This window comes from Lissotriton helveticus, chromosome 4_1 (genome assembly GCF_964261635.1).
Source record: "Lissotriton helveticus chromosome 4_1, aLisHel1.1, whole genome shotgun sequence".
Taxonomy (NCBI): domain Eukaryota; kingdom Metazoa; phylum Chordata; class Amphibia; order Caudata; family Salamandridae; genus Lissotriton; species Lissotriton helveticus.
In genome coordinates, this window is record NC_136063.1 from 161,544,997 (window position 1) to 161,569,502 (window position 24,506).

General features: G+C 45.3%; 1 pseudogene; it reads left to right on the forward strand.

Annotated features, from left to right (window-relative positions):
• LOC144827967 (small ribosomal subunit protein uS15 pseudogene) overlaps positions 1–24,506 on the forward strand; it is a 43,348-nt pseudogene that overhangs the window by 17,778 nt on the left and 1,064 nt on the right.

Below are 24,506 nucleotides of genomic sequence, written 5' to 3' on the forward strand. Positions count from 1 at the left end.
TGGGTGGGCGTTCCCAGGCAGGAAAGCCTCATAGAAGTCATGCAGTGAAATCTACTAGATTTCACATACGCCACTTCTAGGATGCCACTGCATCAAAACCTTACGCCTGCTTGAAGCAGGCATAAGGAGTGATGCAGTACAATAAGTATAGGCCTCAACATGCATTGCTGGTGTTGCGTCGTGCTTGCAGGCAGATTACACCTCAAATGGGCACATTGCTATCCTGAACACAGGCAATATTCTGAAACTCACTCAACTGATTCCCACTCTGGCTGGAGTTACAACTAAGGACATAGTCTTGATCGTGTTCCCTGATCCTGGTCCTGGATACCAAAATTAGACCATCAAAATCACCTGAGGCTCCGCCGATCTGGGTCTTAAAACTTCCTAATGAGGAGGCACCTTTAAACAATGGGGAACAGTGGTAATTGCTTATAAGGATACAGGATGTCCGCACACACTCGCAGTCCTTAGGGCAGCAGGTGAGGCCTCTGGTCAGACGATGAAAGCGTACTTCATCCTGAGGAATGCTAAAAGTTCATCTCCTAGGATGGATAATATCACAGCTGGAAAGAACGGCCAGAAAACCTGCTTCCTGGATACTACTGCAAATGACTGTGACTGGCTACCCTGCCCCCAGAACACAACCAGCAAGCTCTGATGAACCCAACAAATAACGACCAGATAAAGGATCCCCAGTGACTATGGGGCACATGCATCAATGTAGGCTTTTGCGATTCCTTAATTGCGATTATTAAGGAATCGCAAATATGAAATCGCAAAAGCCTATGCATGTAGGAATCACTAAAAAAATAGCCATTCCTACACATTCCTAAATTGCGACTCGCAAATTGCGACTCGCAATTAAGGAATAGCTTCCCATTCATTCCTATGGGCCTACAGGCTCATAGGAATGAATGGGAAATGCATGCACAATTTGCGAGTACCCCATAGGTACTCGCAAATTGCACATGCAATTTCAACGTTGCAAGGGTACCAAAAGGACACCCTGTTGCACCCCTGAAATATGCATGTGTGCAGATGTTGTGCTCACACATGCCCCATGGGCATCTGTGTGTGTAACATGGATTTTTGCAAATTACCATCAAGTTTAGATTGATGGTACTTTGCGACCTCTAATAGCGAAATCACTATTTGCGATTACATCATGCATTACATTTAGGGAATCGCAAATTGCGATTCCCTAAATGCAATCGCAATTTAAGTTATCGCAATTTTTGCGATTACTTAAATTGCGGTTTTTACATTTGGGATGATGCATCCCAAATGCAAAAATACCGGTCGCAAAGGGGCAGATTTTTAGAATCTCCCAGTTTGTGACCGGTTTATCTTTTGATGCATGTGGCCCTAAATTCCTCCAAGTGTGATCCTGGAACATTAATGGCCTGTTGGGTAAAATAGGAAATCCTGACACTAAAGAATCTGTGAACCTTCCAAATAGTGCTGTTACATGTAAATGTAAATGTAAATGTCATGGTACTTATAGAGCGCACTGTCACCAGACGGTCACCTTGCGGTGTCGCCTATTCGGCTTCCTGGCGCTGATACTCATACCGCTGTGGAACCCCTCCTGGCTTTCCCTGTGAAGTGTCCACTCCTGGGCACCCCCAGGGTGAAGCCAGGCATCCTTAGCGCTGTTGGGGCCGGTGTGGAAGCTAAGCAAGCTATTGCCCAGAGTTGCAGCGTGGGGCCCGTGATTAGAATAGGCACCGAAGCGAGAATTAACAGGTCCGAGGAAATTGAGCCCGAGACCCCGCCGAGGCGGGCATCGAACCCTGGTCCGTGGCCAGAACTCTGCATCAGGGTCTGCCCCTCTAACCATTGAGCCACACTCCTCCACTCCATGAGTCATGGACCCTTGGTTCAGTATCAGTAGAGGGCTTTATAAACGTCTCAGTCCCTGCAAATCAAGCCTTCCAATATGGCCACTGCAAAGGGGATCCTGCAATCTATATATTGATCGCCCTTGCAATGGAAAGTAAAGCGCTTGACCAGTAATTATCATGAGTTCCATTTATAAAGGTCTTGCTGAATGATAGTGTAGGCAACAGGGCTCTTGTTGCAGTTACCCCCTCACCTTTTGCCCCCTTATTTTGCTACTGGATGCGGATTTTCAACTCTGACAGTGCAATGCCTGCTAACCATACCTCAGTGCCAGTGCTCCTTTCCTAAAACAAGGTACAGTCTAATTGTGCTACAATTGGCTAAGGACTTTATCACCCATGTAAGTCCCTAGAAAATGGTAATATAGGTAACTAGGGCAAGGGTACTAAAGAGGGTCCCTGAGGGCTGCAGCACATCTTATGCCATACTAAGAGGCCCACATACAGTCCACACAGATGCCAGTGCAGGTTGCGTGGCATGGTGCAACTCCTGGGTGAAAACACGACATAACACACTCTTGTGTGTCACTGCATATAATATATGTATGTCACCCCTACAGCAGGCCTTTGAGTCCTAACGCAGGGTGCATTATATTTTATGTGAAGACATATCTGCATGATCAGCTATGTACCTGTGATGTCTAGTTTTATTACTAGATATTGCAAGTGAGCAGGGAAGCCATTTTAAAAGCATGTTCTGTACAATCGTGAAAATGAGTTCCCCAGTTACATGATGACTTCACTGAAAGTAGGAATGTTTGGCATAAAAAATCTTGTAACAACGAACCCACACTGAGCCAGTGTTGGATTTACTAGCACATGCACACAGAGGGCACTTTAGAGGCGCTCCCTGAAAACCTACCAGCTCCTGGTGTGTTGTCTGACTGGTTTCTGCCAGCTTGCCACCAGAGAAGAGTGTCTGGCTGCCAAGGGTGAGAGTCTTTGCTCTCAGGAGGTCACAGCAGAGCATACTTGAGAAAAGGGTGATAACACCTCCTCCCACAGCTGATTAGCATTCCAAGGTAGGGGAGCTTCAAAGAACACTGGTCGAAGACAAAGAGTCAGCCTTCCACATTCAACTCAGAACCCACAGAGATCAGCTGCCGAGTGCCTCAAGGATCCTCTCTGATCCCCACTCCCTTAAAATCTACATGGCCCGCTTGCAGCCATCGTCGGAAGCCATGAACTCAGCATCGTCCCCTACGCCGACAACAGCCAGCTGATTATCTCCCTCAAAGACAAACCCACAGCGCCCAAGAGCAACTTATACAACAGGATGAAGGCAGTTGCCACCTGGATGAAGGTCAGCTGCCTCAAGCTTAAAACAGACAATACTGAAGTCCTCATCCTGGATTCCACCCCCTCTGCCTGGGACGACTCCTGGTGGGCGACAGCGCTCTGAACCCCGCCACACCATGCAGGAATCCTCAGCATCATCCTTGACTCCTCGCTCTCAATGAAACATCAAATCAACGCTGCTTCGTCCTCCTACTTCCACATGCTCTGCCTGCTTTGCAGGATTTTCAAGTCGAATCCCACAGAGTCCAGGAAAACAGTCATCCATGCACTCGTCAGCAACAGACTCAACTATGGAATGCACTCTACACTGGCACCATCCAGAAACTCCTAAAGAAAGTGCAGAGCATCCAGAACGCCTCCATCAGACTCATCCTGAACATCCCATGCCACAGCCACATCACAGGCCACCTGAGAGACCTTCAATGGCTACCTATCAACAAAAGAATCACCTTCAGACTCCTTGCGCACTCCTACTAAGTCCTTCACAACACCGGACCTGCATGCGTCAACCTCTACCTCTCCTTCTACACTCCCACCAGACATCTCCATTCTGCTCAACAGGCTCTGGCCACCATTCCACGAATCTGCAAGACTACGGCTGGAGGAAGATCCTTCTTCTACCTCGCTGCGAAGACCTGGAACTCCCTGCCTCTGCACCTTAGGCAGTCACCATCGTTGCCGCAATTCAGGAAGACCTGGCTTTTCGACTGAACCGCAAAACAACCCCCCACTCAGTACTTTGAGACCCTCACGGGTGAGTACTGGCGCTTTATAAGAAACCTGATTGATTGCAAGTCTTGCTTCCCTCACAGTAGAGGCAGCCTAACCCCTTTTTCCAGAGCCTTTTGGTACCTGGACAAGTTGAAAAATTAATTAGCTAGTCAGTTAGGTGTGCCCACCCCCAGGCTAGTACCACCCCTAAGGTGGTCTAATTTGTGTTGGCAAACATAAGCGAAAATGTAAACCTGCAAGAGGTTTTCCGTCACCAGAGAACTCTGAGAGGTGCTATAATTTGTGCCATTGCACACAAATCAATGCACTAGAAATTAATCAGATTTCTGATACTTCATTCTTTTCGGAACTCACCAAACAAGCCATATGAGAGAGGGGGCATTCTGATTGCAGACAGGAAGAGTACGTGAAACTGAAGAGCGACTTGCAATGCTCTTCTGACATGAAGATAAAGACGGAGGAGAAATCTCCTCAATTTAAGCCCTAATTTTATTAAACAAATGTTGTGGCTATAACCGTTAAATATGCCACAAACTCTGAGAACTCTCTGGGAGGAGACTCTCCTCGACAGTGCGACTGAAGTATCTATAGTGAGTCAGAATCTCCAGGAGTTTCTGGCAGCGACAGCAACTGATAACTTTTATACAGTTGAAACTTCAGATAGGCACATTGAACCTCCAGACAGGTTAAATAATTTGGATACACAAATTGCGAGTGGCATAAAGTGCACCATTAGAGTAATATTCGGGGAAAATTTTACATTGTCCTACATCATCCTTTTGGCGGAGGTCGATTGGCCCCTGCAGTCTGTCCAGACCTCCCTACAGGGTGAGGATGTAATATTGTGTTCATTTTCTGCGCTTGTCCCTGATGAGGTCAAACAAGCTTACACATCGGAATGGGCTCTTGCAGAAGCCCCAGCTTTATACTGCAATCATGCCGGCTGGGATAAGGACTATCCTTATCACAATACCCATAAGATCCAGCCCATAAGTGCATCCACAATACGCTATAAAAGAGGATGCTAAAGCACCTGTTGGAGAAATACTCTCCCAATTGAAGTATCAGGGTGTCACTGAATAGTCCAGTTTTTCCTGTTTTAAAATTGGATCATTCCTGTTGCATAGCCTTAGACTACAGACATTTAAACAGTCATACAGGCACATCTGCAATACAAAATACACACAGTATAACACTTATTAGAAATATAGTCCATAAAGAAACACAGAACAACCAGGGATATTTCCAGTATTTTTTTGGGCCAAAATCTAGTGCCTGAAAGCAGAGATTGGAAGGCCTTCTGCGCACTCGGCTTTCAGTCCTGGAGGGTTTGTCATACTTTCAATTTTACAAGATATTGACCCTGACACATTGTCCTCTGTAGATGATGTCTACTTGATGGACAATGAGCTCAACACACATTTAGCCAGAGTGGATTGCATAATATTGGGATATACACAATCTGGCTACAAAAGTTCAACTTTAAGAAATCTAATAAACATTTCTAAGTGTCCTTTTCTTGAGATATGAACTTACACATGAAGGTAAAAGCTTTGCACAGCATTTCTTGGAGAAGTGGGCTTGGTTGCAACCTCCAAGCACTCTAAAGAAACTTCAATCCTTACTAGGATTCCTTAATTTTGGCAGAACTTACATACCATATTATGCACAATGCATCAAATCACTTTATGAATTAATTCACCCTGATTTTTCCAGTTCACATTGGACATCAGAGCAGACAGATGCACTCAGAGCTTTACAATCTGATCTACTGCAATACGTCACTCACATACACGTGTAAATGCCACAAACCTAATCATCCGTATAATAGTGGGTGCTATTGGCTTCACCTGTATCACCTTTAACCAAGGTGAGACATTGCTGATTGCTTATGAATCGCATTCATATTCCAGTGCAGAAATGTGTTTGGCATCCACTAAACAAGTACTGACTGCAGTGCAGATGGCTATTCTTAATGAGTGGCCACTTGCACAATGTCAACGCATCATTGTCGTTACTCTCATGCCGGCATTAGAGGCTCTCACAAGAGCTAGCTTTCCTAACAGTAACGCCATCCCATCCACGATGGATACAATGGGCAACATTCTTAACAACTGTTGATGCACACTTCGTCTTTGACCCAACTTTACATACACAAGAATTTTTATAATATGAGCATGTTCATCAAATGCCCATCAATGTTTTACCTCTTGACGAGTATGAATATATTATTTATACTGATGGTTCAGGCCAGCCTGCTATAGGTACCAAGCATCAATATTCAGCAGCTTGTGATGTTGGATGGAAAATTCCAACCACAAAACACTCTCACCCAGTCCTTAGGGGACACCACTGCACAGCTGACTAAGTTGAAAGCTCTGCTTCTTGCACCAACACATATGGATTCTAAATTCCCCACACTTACAGTGTGCAATTCGGATTACTGTGTCCAGTCCTTTGACGATAATCTACATTATTGGCTCCAAAATGGATTCAAAGATTCTAAAGGCAACACAATAAATCATGAAATGCTTTGGATGAAAATGGCAGACCTGAAGGATAGGCTGCCACAGGCTCACTTTATTCACACGTTGAGTCATCAATGCATGGAAACACATGTAGGGAATACGCTGGCTGATGAAGCAGCCAAATCTGCAGTTGTGACTGAAACAGTTGCTGCAATAACTTGTTCTCAAACAAGGGTAGATAATGACATAGTGGCAGCCGTTAATGCTAACATAGATGGCACTCCTTTACCTAAGTGCTTTCCAGCTAAATACACATATAATATAAGTGAACATAAAGTTCCATTTGTAATGCTTCCAGGGGTTGGTGATCGTTTGATTCCCAACCAAGACCGCAGGCTAGCTTTAGTGATAGCTGTGCATGAAGGTGTTGCTTTTGCACACACAGGAGTGGCGGCCACTTGTTGATACAGAAACCTTATTGGTGGCATGGCTTATATCAACATGCAAAAACGATGTTCTCTCTTTTGACATTTGTCAACAAATTAAAGCTTCCACCGTGACATGTCCACCGCATACACACCTGTTGATTTCCAACAAACCTTTCAGCTGCATTTATTTGGACCACTCTGGTCCTCTTATTTTGGATGGAGCATTTAAATGTATCCTAGCTGCAGTTGATTTTTGCTCAATGTTCCTCTGGGTCACAAAATTCAGCTGGTGCTTGCACTGTTATTAAAGATATTCAAGCCTTTATCGGAACATATGCATGCACATTCCACTAGTACCAAAGCCCTGCTTTTGCCTCTCAGGCTTACAGGGATACTATGGCATCCCTGGGTGTAGAGGAGCATTATTCTTCACCGTATCAGCTCAAGGGTAATTATTTAGTGAATAGGATGAACCATGGCTTAAAGCAGTTCATAACAGCTAGAGTATTAGTTAGAGGGTGTAGTTGGTCTTACCGCCTATATAGGGTACAACAAGCACTTAACAATCTCCCTAAAAGAAGTTATTTCTCCCAAGCTGGGGGCGGGGGTGGGGTGGTGCAGAATGAACTTCAATTCATTCCTGCATCTGCTACAAATTCCAGCAACACAACAGAAGTGAGTACTGTACTTACTACTGCATCTTAAGCAGCTGATGTAATTTTTATTGATCTACCCCTCGTGGATTTTACCAGTTCTTTAACTGCATCTATGGCTCCTGTTTTTCAACGAACTGCTTCTAGTTATTATGCCGGAACAGATGATTTTTCATCCAACTCTTTTGATAGTTCCTCCGTTTTAGACACTCCGCCTACACAGACCTGTGTTTTCTTTTCATGACTGAAATTCACTTATCTGGTCCCTCCCTGGATATATGTTTAGATAACACTTTCCTTGGTTTTTCTATTCCAATGGATTAGATTTGTGACTGTTTTCTTCTTGCTGATTAATGCCCATTACCTTCCAGAATGGTCTGCCACAGAACTGGTTGACAAGCTGTTGACGCCTCATCTATCTTCACATAAGCTAAAAAGAGACTTGTTCCTTGTGAACATTTCAGTTGTTCCAGTAACTAATGGAGCTGTTTGGGGTAAAGTACTTATGATGTATTCACTCATACAGAAATACTGCAGATTCCTTATGCGTTTAGGGTTTCTATTGGTGATGTAATTGTACCTGGGTTGCATTCTGATGATTGGGATGTTAAAACTGTAAACTCCATGCTCTTTAAACTGGAATACATCACTGTTTTTGAATCAGAGGATCAGTACATTAATTCTACTAATTATGGTGAAATGTTCTGTTATCATCATTATGGACATCACTATTTACATTGAGTTAGTGTTCAACACACACTTTTTAATTACACACAATAGGAACTATGTCCAACTCCCCCGCAAGGTAGGTCAAAAACATTTAGGGATTAATTCACATTTTTTCAGGCCATGACACATTAGACAACAAATTGTTTCATTTTAAACTTGTCCCTACACCACCAAAGAAATATATGCTTACACAAATCAAGGTAAAACATACAGATTTGTGTGTCACACAATTAGCTGTAAAAGGCTATGACTATTGAAAGGATACTATTGACGTGAAATCAATTTGGGGTACCAAATCCTGGTAGGTTCAGGGTACAGACACTTATATGGAGCCTGCATAATTCCAACACAAATGATTTTTTGGAATGCTATGTGTCTAGGACTGGCTAAAATGAAAGACATGAAAGCAGGGTTTAAACAGGCAAAGGTGACTCTACTGTTCTTGAAGCTGTCTACAGAGGTTTTAACTCTTCAATGTACCATACGCTTTTTAAGGTCAGCAATGCGACTCAGAACCAGTAGAGGCGAAGAGTGATTAGATACATTTTAGTGTTGGGAGGTTAATGGTTGCAGTAATGAATTGGGCGGGCTGTGCTTACCCGCAATTATCAAATGAGTATTTATTGTATTCCTGTTAGGCGGTGGTTTTGGGGAAGTGTCTCCCAGTTATCAGGTCATGTCACTTCTCTCTTACCTTAGGTCATGTTTGAACCTCCTGTATAGGATTACCAGATGAGAAGGGGTTATAATAGGAATCAGGTTGTATATACATCTGTGGGCTGCGTTACTGTGACTTTTTGAGTTTTTTATTGGGAAATGCGAATGTTTTTAAATTGTACTTATATGGTATTGTTTTGATGACGAATAAAGTATTAAGTGATTGATTGATTGATTGATTGAAAGACATGAATGCACTGAACATTCCTTCCATTGCCCTAAAGTCATGCACGCCTGATTTAGAGTTGGTCCATTGGAGGCCATGGACCATCAGTACTAAGACAGACAGTACTAAGATGGCTGCCGAGCTGGAGCTTGACAAAGAAGTTCCAAGGGCCTGGATCATTAACATTTAAATATCCCACCGATACCCTTCCATCCACCAACCTTTGTAACCAGCAACGCTACTAGAAAGGAACATAAATCGCTCTCTCACAAGCAATTCTTAGTTCTCCTTGGATGCAGCAGGAGTTCCCTTGATGACCCACTCGTCCCCCCAGGGACTATGAATCCCTGCCTGTGATGACTGCCTCGGCATGGTAAGCATTGCTATCGAGTGCACATCAACCCTACAGTAAGTCTGGGCTTCCCTGTAACTCCGGGATGGGTGCTATCAATTTGATCTATGACGATGCCCCCCGGACTGAAACCTTGAGCATTGTACACACCACGAAGCCGGATCAACAGGGCCCATGCACGGTGGAACTTTGATGGAACTTTTGATGGACTTTTGACAATGCTCCCTGGGCGGATATCAAAACTGTTTGTACTTACCTCAGTGCACAAGCAACCCTGGCCGATGCCCGGTTGAGCTGTCATATGCAGTTATGGATGAGTATGGCCCCGTTTTCACCCCGTCGGCCGTCACCTACACAGCCAGGCATTAGATAATTGTTTTCCTCGTTTCCCCATTGTGTTTCCTTCCCTCCCCCTCCTCCTCCCTCCATGATTCTTTGATTTAATTGATGTAACTATGTAACCTGTAACTCGCTGATCCTCTTGTAAAGCACTCTGAATCCTCCGGGTCTAGCCAGCACTATATAAAACTTTTCAAATAAATAAAAATAAATTGCCCGATTTGACAATTGGCAACATTTATAAATGACACTGAAGAACAACTCAATAGTATGTTGCAGAATGGTACAGTTAATTTCACACTTTCAGATCCTCATAGGTGGCTTTTGTTCCCAGTGGACACAAATGGTTGTTATGCTCAATTTTTAAATTCCACACAGGAGTTTAAAGTTAGCAGACCCGACCCTTGTTATTCCCAATCTCAGCACTGAGGCATAGTCACAACCTATTCAGTGGGGAAATTATGTCAACAATGGTTAGAACACTCCGCACTGTCTGCAGTACAACAACATCTTTCCCTCCTATCGTCAGACATGGACCTATCCGATTTCTTGATGGATCCTAATTTTTCGCATTCAAAACAATGTATTTATGCCACATACAATGACATTTGGAAATTATCAAGAATGGAAGCTGCCGCATGTTTCATACAAATTGATCAAGATAATTCTGACAAAGTGCTTGCTGTTGTTGATAAATGTATTAATAGTTGTCTTCTCACATTTACAATCTGAATAACATTGTGTCATTTCTTATTGATATTATGCATAGTGGCATATCTTCATTGTACCATGGGCAAAGTCAGCTTAGATCTATCATGCAGTTTAGCGGGACACTTCAAGTCCTTAAGAATGGCTGTGTGCCATGGTGTTACCTTAATTCTACTCAGCTATTCTTGGCTTTCAACCTGACAAGTAAACAACGACACATGGCCAAAAAAGATGCACATACACAATGTTAAATCTCAAGAAGTTAGAACAGCTTCCATTAACAATAGCAGAGACGCCCCATTGCTGTCAGGTTAATAAATGGTGTAATATCATTGCCAATTTCAACATTTTAGTTCACAGCATGCATGGAACATTTTCCTGTGAGTAGATATGAATCCCTAAGAGGCAGCGTCATTCATGCATTATGGTCCCTCCAATGTTAATATTGCTGTGAACGAGCCAACAAAGAGGTCTACTTTACTGGAAAAGAATGCAACTCTTCTGTCGGACATTCACTTGTTCGTAAACACATTCCCATTCACATAGCACGTAATGCTTAGGCATTGAATTTGGCTGCTTTCTAAAAGGAATACCAGACCCTTCAATTCTCCCCCTTAGTAGAGTCCTTTCAAATAGAAGCTATTTTATATTAGGCAACCAGGGCTGTGGCAGAAAGAAGGCCGGGATTCCATATATTTTATCGGTCTCCCAGATAGTGACCTGTTGTAACAACATGCTGTTACCTCCCAGTCAAGGGGTTTTATTAGCTCGTTTTGCCTTTGAATTCCAATTTTGAAGACAGATTAAGCAGACTCAAAGTACTCATGTTTCAAAAAGATGTAGCATTAACATCTGCCCGAGAAACTTTCAAATTATCAGTTGCAATGACATTCAGTGAAATACAATCCTTGTTAAGCACTAATCTCCCATTACATTTCGGCGAGTTAGTCCACTGAATTTTTAATGGATCTAGTACTGCCGGAATAGGCCACTTTTTAAAATGTATTGGCCCTGGCTTAGGCAGTTCCTCCCAGAAAATCTTTGGAATAATACTGCCCTTTATTCATTCCCTATTTTCAAGTGTGTATGGAGACATACCTTTGGTGTTATTCCAAATTTGGGGCACTGAGTTGTCATTGCCATTCTGACCCGCCTGGTTTACTAGCGTACAACCCGTGTTTCATTGCCTGTGGTACTCCTTCGAATGGGCACTAGATATTTGCCTGGCTCTGCACATGACTCTTCCTGTGGACATGAACCTGTTGATGAGTCCTATAACAACCTATTTTCGGAGTTGTCCCATGAACTTGTGGCTGCTTCAGGATGCATGGTAGGAGCCATTCCCTCCAGGGGAGATGGGTGCTACAGCACCAGGATCAGTGAACTCAGGCTCTAATAACACAGATGCAGGCAGAAGGCTACTTCCTCAACATCAGCTGAAAACAAACATCATGTCTGTTCTTTGGAGCTTTTCAATTGGGCAATGGCGGAATCATTGTCTGCGGGAAAACAAACATCATGTCTGTTCTTTGGAGCTTTTCAATTGGGCAATGGCGGAATCATTGTCTGCGGAGACAGAATCCGATCTGAATTCACTAAAGATTGATCTTGTGGTAGAAATCTTGGGTGGCTCTGGCTCATCTTAATTTGGCCACGCTTTCAAAATATTCATGTTATGTTTTTATTATGCTTAGGATTTTTTTGTTGTCGTATGACTGGCTTATTAGCATTGCATTTAATTTAATTTGCTTGGCTTGTGCTTTTGTTGTTTATTGTTGTGTTGGTCGCTAAGTTACTTTCCCGACCAAGGAGTGGGTATAGTAATTTACCTTTTGGACCCTCTTTGGTTTTCCCTTGGTTTCACATATTACACGTTTTAGGCTGCCTTTGTTTCGCACAGCCACACCTAACACATTTATTTAGTGCCAAGATGTTATTTTAGAAATATGCTGCACATGTTATCATTATTCAGTTGTTCTTCTCAGAATTCAGTCTGAACATTTTGAACAAGGTCAAACAACATGGTGTACTGTTTTGCTCGTGCCCTGTCAGCAACATCGCCTAACGTTTTAGACACAACACGATGGCACAGCTGTTGTTTTCGAACACAGTAGTTTTAATTGTATTAACTGTGGCTTTCCCCTCAGAAACAAGAAGAGAATTCTAGCAGAGGGGAAAGGTCTTGGAACAAGCACACCCTAGCCTTGCGTAAGTTAACACCTGTGATGCAGACCACCTAACTACAAATAGCAGGTATGGGACCCAGTGCTAATCTCAGAGATCACTGATATACCCCTGTACTCACATAGTGAGGGTAGGGATAGACAGATGTATAATTTGCCATGTAGGGCCTTTTTATTGTATACTGTTTGCCAATAATGTTGATTACTTTGCTTACTTGTACATGTTTTCTAATTGCAGCCTAACGGCTAGGGCGCTCGATCTCGGACCTGGGGATCTGGTTTTGAGTCTCGGTAACGACCCCAAAAACTCCTGTGATTCTGGGCAAATCACTTAATCTCCCCGTGCCTAAAATGAATGTGTGTCCTCATGTAACGTAACTGGTGCTATGGAAAGCGCTCTGATACCCGATTTGGTTCAGGTCTAGTTTGCGCTATATAAAACTCTGCAAAAAAAATAAAATACTTTATAATGGTCTATGGTAGTTTCAATACATATTGTAAACTTTCCTTGTGTCTTTCCTTTGCTTATTAAGGACAGGCATGAGTGAGAAACAAAAGGTGATGATCTATTTCCATGGTTCCCTTAGGGAAAAGAAAGTTGTGTTCTAGGTTATCAATTTACCTGTTAATCTGGAAAGGTTAGAAGTGCAGACCTAGACAAATTTGGGCCCATATGTACTGATGTGGTAAGAAGACTCAGCCCCTACATTCTGACGTCCTGTGATACCAATGCACAACTCTGTTTCCAAGCAGAATCCCTGCAACAAAATCTAGTCACAGCAACTCCACATGTTTTAAACCCTGTTTGTAGGAGCAGCACCGCACACAGCAGATGCGGTAAGAGATGTGAAAATTAATTGAACAGGAGAAGTGGAGGAGGGAGGGTCATTTTATGTTTGGTATGACATGGTAATTAATGTCTGGTGAGGCGGGATGGCCGCATTTTGTAATGACTCTGCCTCTGACTGCCATGTTCATTCTCTCACATACAGGTGGTGAAGCAAGTTGTCAAATCACGTTACACTACATACACTAATGTCAGTTGCAGTTCTGTACACAGGTGATCTACTCCAAACAGCCACATGCTGGAGGATGGAAGTTCTGTGCAACACACGAGATGCACAGAATTTGTTCCCAAAGATAGCTGAATATTTGTCGTTGACCAATTCTGTGTTCTGGAAGCTATGAGTCTGAATCGCAAGAAGAAAATCTAAGCCTTCATCAGTGTGTAAACCACAATTAGGGTATAGCAATATCTGTTATTTACAGCACTCAAAAACAGCTAGAATTCTGCGGGTGTGCGGCACATTCCGATCGCGGGCGTAGTCATGACGGCTCCCAGCACGGCTCATCATCAGCACACGCCCACCGTAACTGATAATGACCAGGAGCCGTCATCAGCACCGAAGGGGTTAAAGCCATACAAAATTAGATTTTTTATTTTTATAAAATTAACTGTTCTAAAAAGCATAATTTATGTTCTTAAATTAAATGTTCTAAAGCCATAGTCAACATTTTCATACTGAATGAAAAAAAAATCTACCTTTTCTAAAAAAAACTTTGGCCCTACATAGCAGGGTGTGGAAGAAGAAGCTCACTTCACACAGGTCCTGCTGTGAGTGTAAAAGGTTTCTTAGGTCAGAGCCCGCTTCAGTGGGGGCCGATGGGCTTAGGGTATATGGCCATGCCTTATCTATGCTCTTCGTGCAGAGTCTGACCTGCCATTCCCTACACTTGGCATCCCTCTACCTACATTTCCCTGCTTAGTGTACCCTCAATGCAGGGCCTGCACACTCTTACTCCAGACATCCTCTGAATACGGCCATAAATCATGTCAATGGATCTCCAGGTGCAGAGACTGGCCTTTTGGCTGTACCACGCGGTTTGAGATCTCATCCATGACATTATATGCACGGTTATAAGCAGTGCATTTGTTGGAGTGTTGGTTGCACCACCCAACATATCTTTTTCTAGAGGAATACCTATATTTTTATTATCGTCTCATATTTGTAAAGTACCACAACTTCCCTTTGACAGAGTCTTCTCCAGCGATCACATTTTTTTGTTTGATGATACACTTTCGTTCCTGGTCAAAGTAAAGTTTGCAGTTTTCAGACAGTGGGCAATTAGTAGCAATAGGATGGAGAGGAGATAGGAAGGGGGAATCAATGGTTTGTACTCTTGTTACTAATATAAAAAATTGGGACAGATTTAAAAAGGTACATGCAGTCGCGGCTCACATCGCTCGTGGGTGGGGCATGGGCGCGGGGTGTTGTTCAGGGAGGGAGGGTAGCAGGGGGGTCACGGGGGAGGTCGCAGGGGAGGATTTAATGAAAAAATAATAATTTTAACTTATCTTGAGGCCGGGTCCGCATCTTCTCGGCTCCTGCTCTCCTGCCTCCGACAGGACCAGGAAGCAGGCATCCAGGCTCCAAACAAAAGCCAATAACAATGCTGCAAGCAGTGTTGTGATTGATTGGGACGGCACCCAGCCAGGGGCTTATGGGGTGGGCATCTGCTCCATGCAGGCTATAATGCAGCCTGCATGGAGAAGTCAGAGTGCACATGACTGGTTTGGGCGGCCCTAGAGGGCCAACCAAACAGTCTTTGTGCACTCAGAAGTAGGCAAACCACACCTACCCTGCCCTTCTCAAAGAGCAGAGCAGCCCCGCCAACCGGTGATGCACAAAGCAAACATAAAATGGTAATAACTAGAAGTTATTACCATTTTATGTTTCTGCTTCTAGCACTGTGAGAAAGCAGTGGGGCGACGCTCCTCCACCCTAACAGAGGAACCGCTCTTGGGTACATTAACTAGAGAAGTAAAGGACAAGTCAGTAAAATGTTGAGGGCACAGATGCACAAAGGTTTAGCATTGGGTTAACTTTACTTTTTCAATGCTAACCTGACACTAAACCTCTTTAGTGATTCACAAACTAACGCTAATTTGTATTAGTGTTGTTTTTTATAGGAAAGTAATGCAAAGCACCGTGAAATACAGCTTTGCATCACTTTGCGTTAAGGAGCGTTACATGGGTGGTACATGGGTTTTCCCATGCTACCACCCATGCCTTTTGACGCTAAAAAACCTGTACACTGTGGTTCTCCAGTATTAATATCTTTCATAGATTCACATGCTTGAATCTTCCCCATTGTCATGGTGGGAGTACTCAAGCATGTGAATCTATGAAAGATATAATACTGTAGAACCCTCTCTACTAATATGAATAGACTGGGTTTAGCGCCAAAAATTAACGCAGCTAGAAAGCAGGCATTAAAAGGACAATGGGGCATATTCACAAGGATCTTTATCGCAACCAAAGTCGGGATAAAGTCATCGCCCAATTCACAAGCTGGTGCTAACAGCCCATATCACCAGTTTACCTGCGAAAGCAGGCACCAAAAACATCGCCACACATGACCCTGGCAACTATCGCTAATGAGATGCAGAGTAGGAGGCGTTCCTGTGCAAAAAGCCGCAACAACACCACACAGCAACATTCTCAATGACCAGCCAGATCGACGATAAGATCACAAAACAGGCAATAAGGCGCGTTAGCAGCAGGAAATTAACACTTGCTCTGACCTGGTGTAAAGTCAGACGACAACCTGCAACATAAAAAGGAGCCAGCCCAGAGCCACACCTGAATTTCAACTGATGCCATAAAGCTACTGATCAGGCAGCTCAGAGCCCCAAAAGGGCCACAACACCCACTGCCACCCCCCGGACTCCCCGCCACCCCAGATCACCACAGAGGCAGCACAGAACAAGATATCGAACCTTCAGGAAACGCACCAGCCTCACAGAATTAACACCAGAGAATGTCATGGCCCACTACAGGCTCAAAAGGACAACCATCCTCCGCATCCTGACCATCATTGCCCACAGGATGATGGTACCAACACAGTGGACAACCAACATCCCACCTCAGATAAAACTGCCGGCTGTGCTGCACCTGTTGGACTCTGGTACCTTACAACCAACAACTGCCAGAGTCGGAGGAGTCTCACAGCCAACCCTATCAAAGTTCCTCACACTTGTCCTGGATGCCATCATCAGCTTGGTACCCTAGTACCTTCACTTCCCCACACCGCGCTAGAACAGCTGGAGACCAAGCAAGTATTCTATGCCATAGCTGGTTTCCTGCACATGTTGGGGGCAATTGACTGCACACATGTCCTACTTGTGCCCCCTGCCGAAACTGCCCACAATTCCTGCAAGAGAAAGCACACGCATTCCATCAATGTGCAGGCAATAGTGGGCCACTGGGGACTCTTCACCAATGTCATCGCCAACTACCCTGGCAGTGTGCATCATTCCTACATCTTCCGACAGTCCATCATCAACCAGCGCTTTGAGGCTGGCACCTACGGAAATGCCCTGCTCGTTGGTAAGTACCAAATGAACACACCACACACCTCAACTCCACAATCATGCAACTCACAACTGTGGGAATGCACACAAAATCACATACAACATGCCCACCTACCAGACACAACAGCACAATTTACTGTGGTAACCTGGGCTAGCCATGTACACAAGCCATCAACGGCATGGCACCTCAGCCACACATTAGCAGAATGTGGGGAGAGGTGGGAACCAGGCATGTGCGAAGGAGGCAAGTGACCCATGAATGAGAATGTACACAATGCCAAGTGTGGCGTGGATGTTCTGGACAGACTGCAGTATGCAGACCACACACATATCCATGTCGACATACACTGCTGGTGGTGGTAGTGTAGTGGACAGCCAGTGGGGAAGATCATGGAAATGTAGCTTGTTACATCCCCCCTGTAAGCGTGTGTGGAGTGGGCTGGCCCGGTGTATGCCAGGCATGCGTAGGGGTGTGAATAAAAAGCACGTAGCCCTGGGCGTGGTTCTCTTCTGGAATGACCAACGTCTCTGCCAGGGTGGCATTTCTCACCCCGCCACGAGGCCGACACCGTGAGCAGCAGTGCGTGCGATCCTGTGCGCCTGCCACAGCCCAGGCCGCTGGTCCCCGAACCAGTCTTGCCAACCCCTGCTCATCCAGGCATCACTGCTCCCCTGACAACACCGGCGTGTGTCACGGAGGGCCTACCACGTGCCGGTGCACGCTCCAAGCCCGAGGCCCGTGACCTTGGCAGCCTCCTCAGACCATCACGGACTCCGCGAGCAGGGCCCGCAGTACTCCTTTCTCGTTGACGTACTCCACCGGCAGACACAGCGGACAAGTAGGTCACACATTTGGAACTGAGTCTTGATTACACAATGGCAGAGTACATATTTCATGGCAGAGTTTATATCACTATACCCCCCCCACGATGTGGTGCCACCAACTCTGTGCATAGCATTCCAACCACACTTGTCGGTGGGTCCTTGCTGACTTCGGCCTACACTACGGTCCAACAGGCCTCACACCAATCGAATGTATGACATTACAACGCATGCTTTTACCACGCATGCCTTTACAACGCGGTTTTTACAATGCATGCCTTTACAACGCATAGTGCTTTGGGGCGCTGGATAGTGAATAGTTTAATTTACTATTCCAACTCCAGTCCCCGTGGATAGTAGGGAAGGTGTTGGATAGTAAATTAAACCTATTCCCTATCCTAGAGCGCCCCCCAGCGCAATGCGTTGTAATGGTTTGCGTTGTAAAAGTTACGTCGTAAAGGCACTACGTGGTAAAAGTTGCGTTGTAAAGGATGTTTCCCCACCAATCCAGTGCAGTCCGTATCAAGCAGGACACTGCATTGTCGCAGGCTACACATCCACTCAGCTCTGGTGCCACTACCTCTGTCAGCCACAAATCTTCTCCACATGCCATTCCAACGTCGTGTGTTAGAGATCCAGGAGGAGCTAGCTGGACAGCAGCTGACCAGCGCTGACCGCTGCTTCCGGCCTACACTGCGGTCAAGTAGGTCAAACATTTGGAACTGAGTCTTGATTTCTTCAAGGCAAAGTTCATGTCCCAGTACTCAAGTAGAGGATTAAGAGGAAGACGCGGTTCTGTTCATGTTACGGAGGTGATCGAACACTACCAACAACTACACTGGTGCCACTAACTCTGTGCATTGCAAGCCGATGACACATGGCTGTGATCCACTGCTGACCACTGCCTCCGGCACACAGTGCGGTCGAGAAGGTCACACAATTGGAACTGAGTCTTGATCTGTTCATGGCAGAGTTCATATCATTGAACAGGCCTCATTGCAGACTGCAGCCCCTCCAGCTCTGGTGCCACTAACTCTGTGCCCCGGAAGTCATGGACAGTCTCTGGTGGAACTTTGGTGGCGTCTGAGTCTATGGCCTGAGGGTTGTCTTCATCATCATGTAACGGATATTGACAAGGTGGTAAAAATTAGTCTGTAGCATTCTACTCCTCCATTTGCCAGTTTCTGCTTGCTTCTGCCCTGTGCATCATGCCCTGCAAGGACACCTTCCACTGTCCCCGTACCACTCCATGACATTCTCCTTGAACTTCTGATTGTCTGAACACTGTTATAGTTGTTGCCAGCACCATCCAACCCCTGAGGGGTGGCTTACATTACCCGACACCTATCCAGCGCAGGCGTCACTGGACATGTGACACTGGCGATAAAAGGTGCTAGGCGCACGTGCCCATAGCCAGTTCCACAAACTATCTTAGGGTGACCGTGTGGTCATTATGTATGCATTAGGGCCCCGGGCCATACCACATTACACTGTGCTGTGTTCAGTGGGCACAACCTTGTCACCTCAGGCAGTGGGTACCCACCTGTGAGCGCAAAAGGAGTGGACAGGCGTACGGCAGTACAGCGTAGGGGTGTGGTTCTTCAACACGTGGCTCTGGGCGTGGTGAAGTTTAGGCCTTGCCTAGGAAGTAACTAATGTGTGTTGTCTCTATTATAGTGTCTGCACCACACGTCCCGCAATGGACAATGTTGCTATATAGCATGTCCCTGGAGTGTGGGCTTGGCTAAAGAGGTAACTGAGGGAGCGCAATCCCGCTCGGGTCAGGGATTACACATGCCAACTGTTGTGTGTGTCGCTATTAGCGCTGCATGCACCAAAGGTCTACCCTCCACGCATGTCGAGTTCAGCCAGGCATGAACTCTACATCCGTGTCCGCCCTGTCCTTACCATACACATGTGGCTTCCCACCTTCAGCGCACAACATCACTGTGTCATAGTCAGGCTTGTGGATATGCGCAGACAGGCATGACAATGGTGTGCCATAGGGGTGCAAGTGATGCAACCGCGCCGCGCACAATAGTAAATAGGCTCGGAGAGGGAGGAGCTGCAGTGAGGCTATGTAATAAACATTGATGCCGCTCAGTTGCAACAAGCATTACATGTCATATAGGAATCACTAAGTCACACATGTCACACACCAATGAACCAGTGAGCCTGCAAACACATCATGCAGTACGAAGTATTGACTCATGTCTCTCTGCACTGTCACAGATGATCAAGGATATTCACTCTGCGCTTGGATGATGACACCCCTCTGAACCCTGAACACACGGGCCCAGAGGCAGTACAATTTGGCCCACAAATGCACTAGGAGCATCGTTGAAGTCACGTTGCAGGTGCCTGGACATCACAGGTGGAAGGCTCCTGTATAGCCCAGACATTGGGCCCGATTCACAGAACTAACTTAAGACAAAATCCTAAACTTACTACTTTTGGTATTCACAGAAGTTAGGATTTTGTCTTAAGTTTGTCTTAAGACAGACTTAAGACAGACTTAAGACAAAATCCTAACTTAAGTCTGTCTTAAGTCTGTCTTAAGACAAACTTAAGACAAAATCCTAACTTCTGTGAATACCAAAAGTAGTAAGTTTAGGATTTTGTCTTAAGTTAGTTCTGTGAATCGGGCCCACTGTGTGCTAGATGATTGTTGCATGTTGTGTGTTGCATAAAATATGTGTACGCAGCAAAGCCCCATGGATACAAGTGCCAAATGCACCAGACGATGATGAGGAAAATGAGGCAGGTGGACCACACCCCACTGCAGCCGCAGTGGGAATAACCCGTAGGAACACCATCATTGACAATTTTTTCTCGTGTTAATCCTTAGCAATCATGGGACAGTACGATAAATGACCACAGGCCAGCATGTGCAAATAAATGCATTCCAAGACACATTCCCTGCGTGCATGTCACTCATCTGTACAGGCACATCACTCAGACAAGTGTGAGTGCGACGTGTAGTGCTAGCAATTTTTAAATTTGTTAATGGATGGTGGATGTGTCACCTCTGTGCAGAGAGGCTGTTTAGGGTGTCACGTATTCGAACTGCCAGTTCTGTGTGTAACAGTTAGTACGGAATGCCACTCTTCGGCGTTATACATGTGTCCCAAATCATTTCTTTTTGGCTGTCATTTGTCGCCTACAAGTGACAACAGGGCTTCTTTTGGGGTCAGATATGTACAGCCATGATGCAGGGATGCACCCTGTGACTCAAGTCCCACGACATGGGAAAAGTAAGGGGGAGTCACTGCCTCTAAATTCGTCCATGATTTCATACTTGATTGATTTTGGGCATGGCACGTCTGTGTGCAGGAGGTGTTGATTGTCTCTCTGCAATGTGAAGGGGAGAATTACAGTGTGTTCCATGTATGTATCCTCATTGGAGCAGTTTACATACAGACTTCTCAGCTTTTCTCACCCTCTGTTTGCTTATTAGCGCCGGGAAACCTCCGGGTAGCTGCACGCTCAACAAATGCAATAATAATAATAATAATAATGTCAATGTACATTGTAGCTGTTTGTGGGGAGATGCTTATCTGATGGAGGGACAATGGTCATTTGTTCTATGTCATGGCTGTGTGGTTGTGCTGTCGCAAACCATTCATTATCTGAATTTTATTAGATAGGGTTCCCTGGGTGTCGAAGATGACCCTGGCCCAATTACTTGTGTGTATTTCCTAGATTAGAGCTAGTACTTCCTTGTTGATTCTGAGCTCTGTTAACATTCTCCACAGTAGACTACGATCCACTGAATCGAAAGCAGCTAGGAAATCTATCAGGTCCGGTACCTCTCATTGGCACGCAGGTGCTTCATCCACAAGCTCGTCAGCTCAATGACTCACGGAAGTACTTTAAATAGACAACAGGATGTGGGAGCACACCGATGACCTCTCAGGCAAGGTTCGCCCCTGGCATTCTGGGAAATGTAGTCTCTTATAGCTCGCTCCGATATTTTCAAGTATTTCGCCAAAGTTGGCACAGATAGTGCTGATCCCTAGACATGTGTTTCTGGTTTATTAACCGTCATCAGTAGAGTAGGGTGATCCTGCTGGGAGGTGAAGCAGTGTGATCCCACATTTGTTTCCTGTTTAAAAGGCTCCCTCGAGCCATTTGAGCTGACGAGCTCGTGGAGAGACACCTGCGCGCCTGGAGATTTACAGAAAACCGAGAATATTTTGACAGCCTGCTAAGCAACCCCTTACACTCGCATTGCCTAATCTCTATTGATGATGGATAACAATCCAGAAACACATGTTTAGAGATGGCCAGCACCAATCTGCACCTACCTGGTGAAACACTCGAGAGACTTTGCAAGTACACACACTTGGCGAACTGCATTGACCATGATGCCTAGGGGCGATCCTACTGGGAGGTGAAGCAGTGCGATCTGACATTTGTTTCCTGTTTAAAAGGCTCCCTCGAGCCACCTGAGCTGACAAGCTCGTGGAGAGGCACCTGCGTGCCTGGAGAGTTACAGAGAACAGAGAATATTTTGGCAGCCTGCTCAGCAACCTCTTACACTCGAATTGCCTAATCTCAACTGATGACGGATAACAATCCAGAAACACATGTTTAGAGATGGCCACACCAATCTGCACCTACCTGGTGAAACACTCGAGAGACTTTGCAAGTACACACATTTGGTGAACTGCATTGACCATGATGCCTAGGGGCGATCCTGCTGGGAGGTGAAGCAGTGTGATCCTACATTTGTTTCCTGTTTAAAAGGCTCCCTCGAGCCATGTGAGCTGAATAGCTCGTGGAGAGGCACCTGCGCACCTGGAGAGTTACAGAGAACCGAGAATATTTTGGCAGCCTGCTCAGCAACCCCTTACACTCGTATTGCCTAATTTCCACTGATGATGGATAACAATCCAGAAACATGTGTTTAGAGATGATTCAGAAAAGGGGGTGGTGATGAACAGAGTGTCTGAATTAAGCAGACCACTCTTACCCAGTCCAAAGATCAGGGCTTGATCCATCACCGTTATTTAGCTCACTGCCCCATCCCAGCTCAGAACCTGTCTATATGCAAATTAGTCTGTCCCTGGCCCAGTGCATCATGGGAACAGGGCAGACCAAACTACCAAGCCAATTCTTCACCAGAAAGGAGAAACCGGTCCCCGGAAGCTTGTTTCCTTCCCAGTGTAAGAATTGGCTTTTGTAGTCTGGTCTGCCCTGTTCCCATGATGCACTGGGCCAGGGACAGACTAATTTGCATACAGCCAGGTTCTGAAACTGGGATGGTGCAATGAGCTAAAAAACGGTGTTGGATCTAGCCCTGATCTCTTGACTGGGTGAGAGTATTCTGCTTAATTCAGAGACTTTGTCCATCACCACCCCTTGTTGTAAATATTTTTGTCCACCCTAAGCGTGGAAGGGTATACTCAGATGTGAGTCCCTTGCTCATTGCACCATCAGGATTCAAGCAAGCCGGGCCGAAGACAGCTGAAATGCCAGAAACCGGTCCCCGGAAGCTTGTTTCCTTCCCAGTGTAAGAATTGGCTTTTGTAGTCTGGTCTGCCCTGTTCCCATGATGCACTGGGCCAGGGACAGACTAATTTGCATACAGCCAGGTTCTGAAACTGGGATGGTGCAATGAGCTAAAAAACGGTGTTGGATCTAGCCCTGATCTCTTGACTGGGTGAGAGTATTCTGCTTAATTCAGAGACTCTGTCCATCACCACCCCTTGTTGTAAATATTTTTGTCCACCCTAAGCGTGGAAGGGTATACTCAGATGTGAGTCCCTTGCTCATTGCACCATCAGGATTCAAGCAAGCCGGGCCGAAGACGGCTGAAATGCCAGAAACCGGTCCCCGGAAGCTTGTTTCCTTCCCAGTGTAAGAATTGGCTTTTGTAGTCTGGTCTGCCCTGTTCCCATGATGCACTGGGCCAGGGACAGACTAATTTGCATACAGCCAGGTTCTGAAACTGGGATGGTGCAATGAGCTAAAAAACGGTGTTGGATCTAGCCCTGATCTCTTGACTGGGTGAGAGTATTCGGCTTAATTCAGAGACTCTGTCCATCACCACCCCTTGTTGTAAATATGTGTTTAGAGATGGCCAGCACCAATCTGCACCTACCTGGTGAAACACTCGATAGACTTTGCAAGTACACACACTTGGCGAACTGTATTGACCATGATGCCTAGGGTCGATCCTGCTGGGAGGTGAAGCAGTGCGATCCCACATTTGTTTCCGGGTTGTGCTCGTACATTGTCATATCACCGTTTTTTTACTCTGTTTTTATGGAGCATTTTCCTGCATGACGCGTGAGAATCGCAGGCCTGTCGCTGGTTATTGCTGATGTTTGTATTGTGATTGGCCTCATCACTACTATTTTTGCGTTCGTGTTTTAGTTTTTTTCGGCTTCACGTTGATTTTTTACGAGGCCATTTGATGTGTTATCGTGAGCCTATCGCATGGTACCGATGTGTTGAGAATACTACGTTAACACAGCATTATTTTCCTGCGATAGACTGCGATGTGAAGAGTTGCGTTAAGCTAATTTTGCAGTAATTATCACACGTTCTTGAGAATATCCCCCAATGTTTTTATTTATTGCTCCTTTTTTTCCAAATTTGCATGTGTGCTGCACTGTGCAGCACA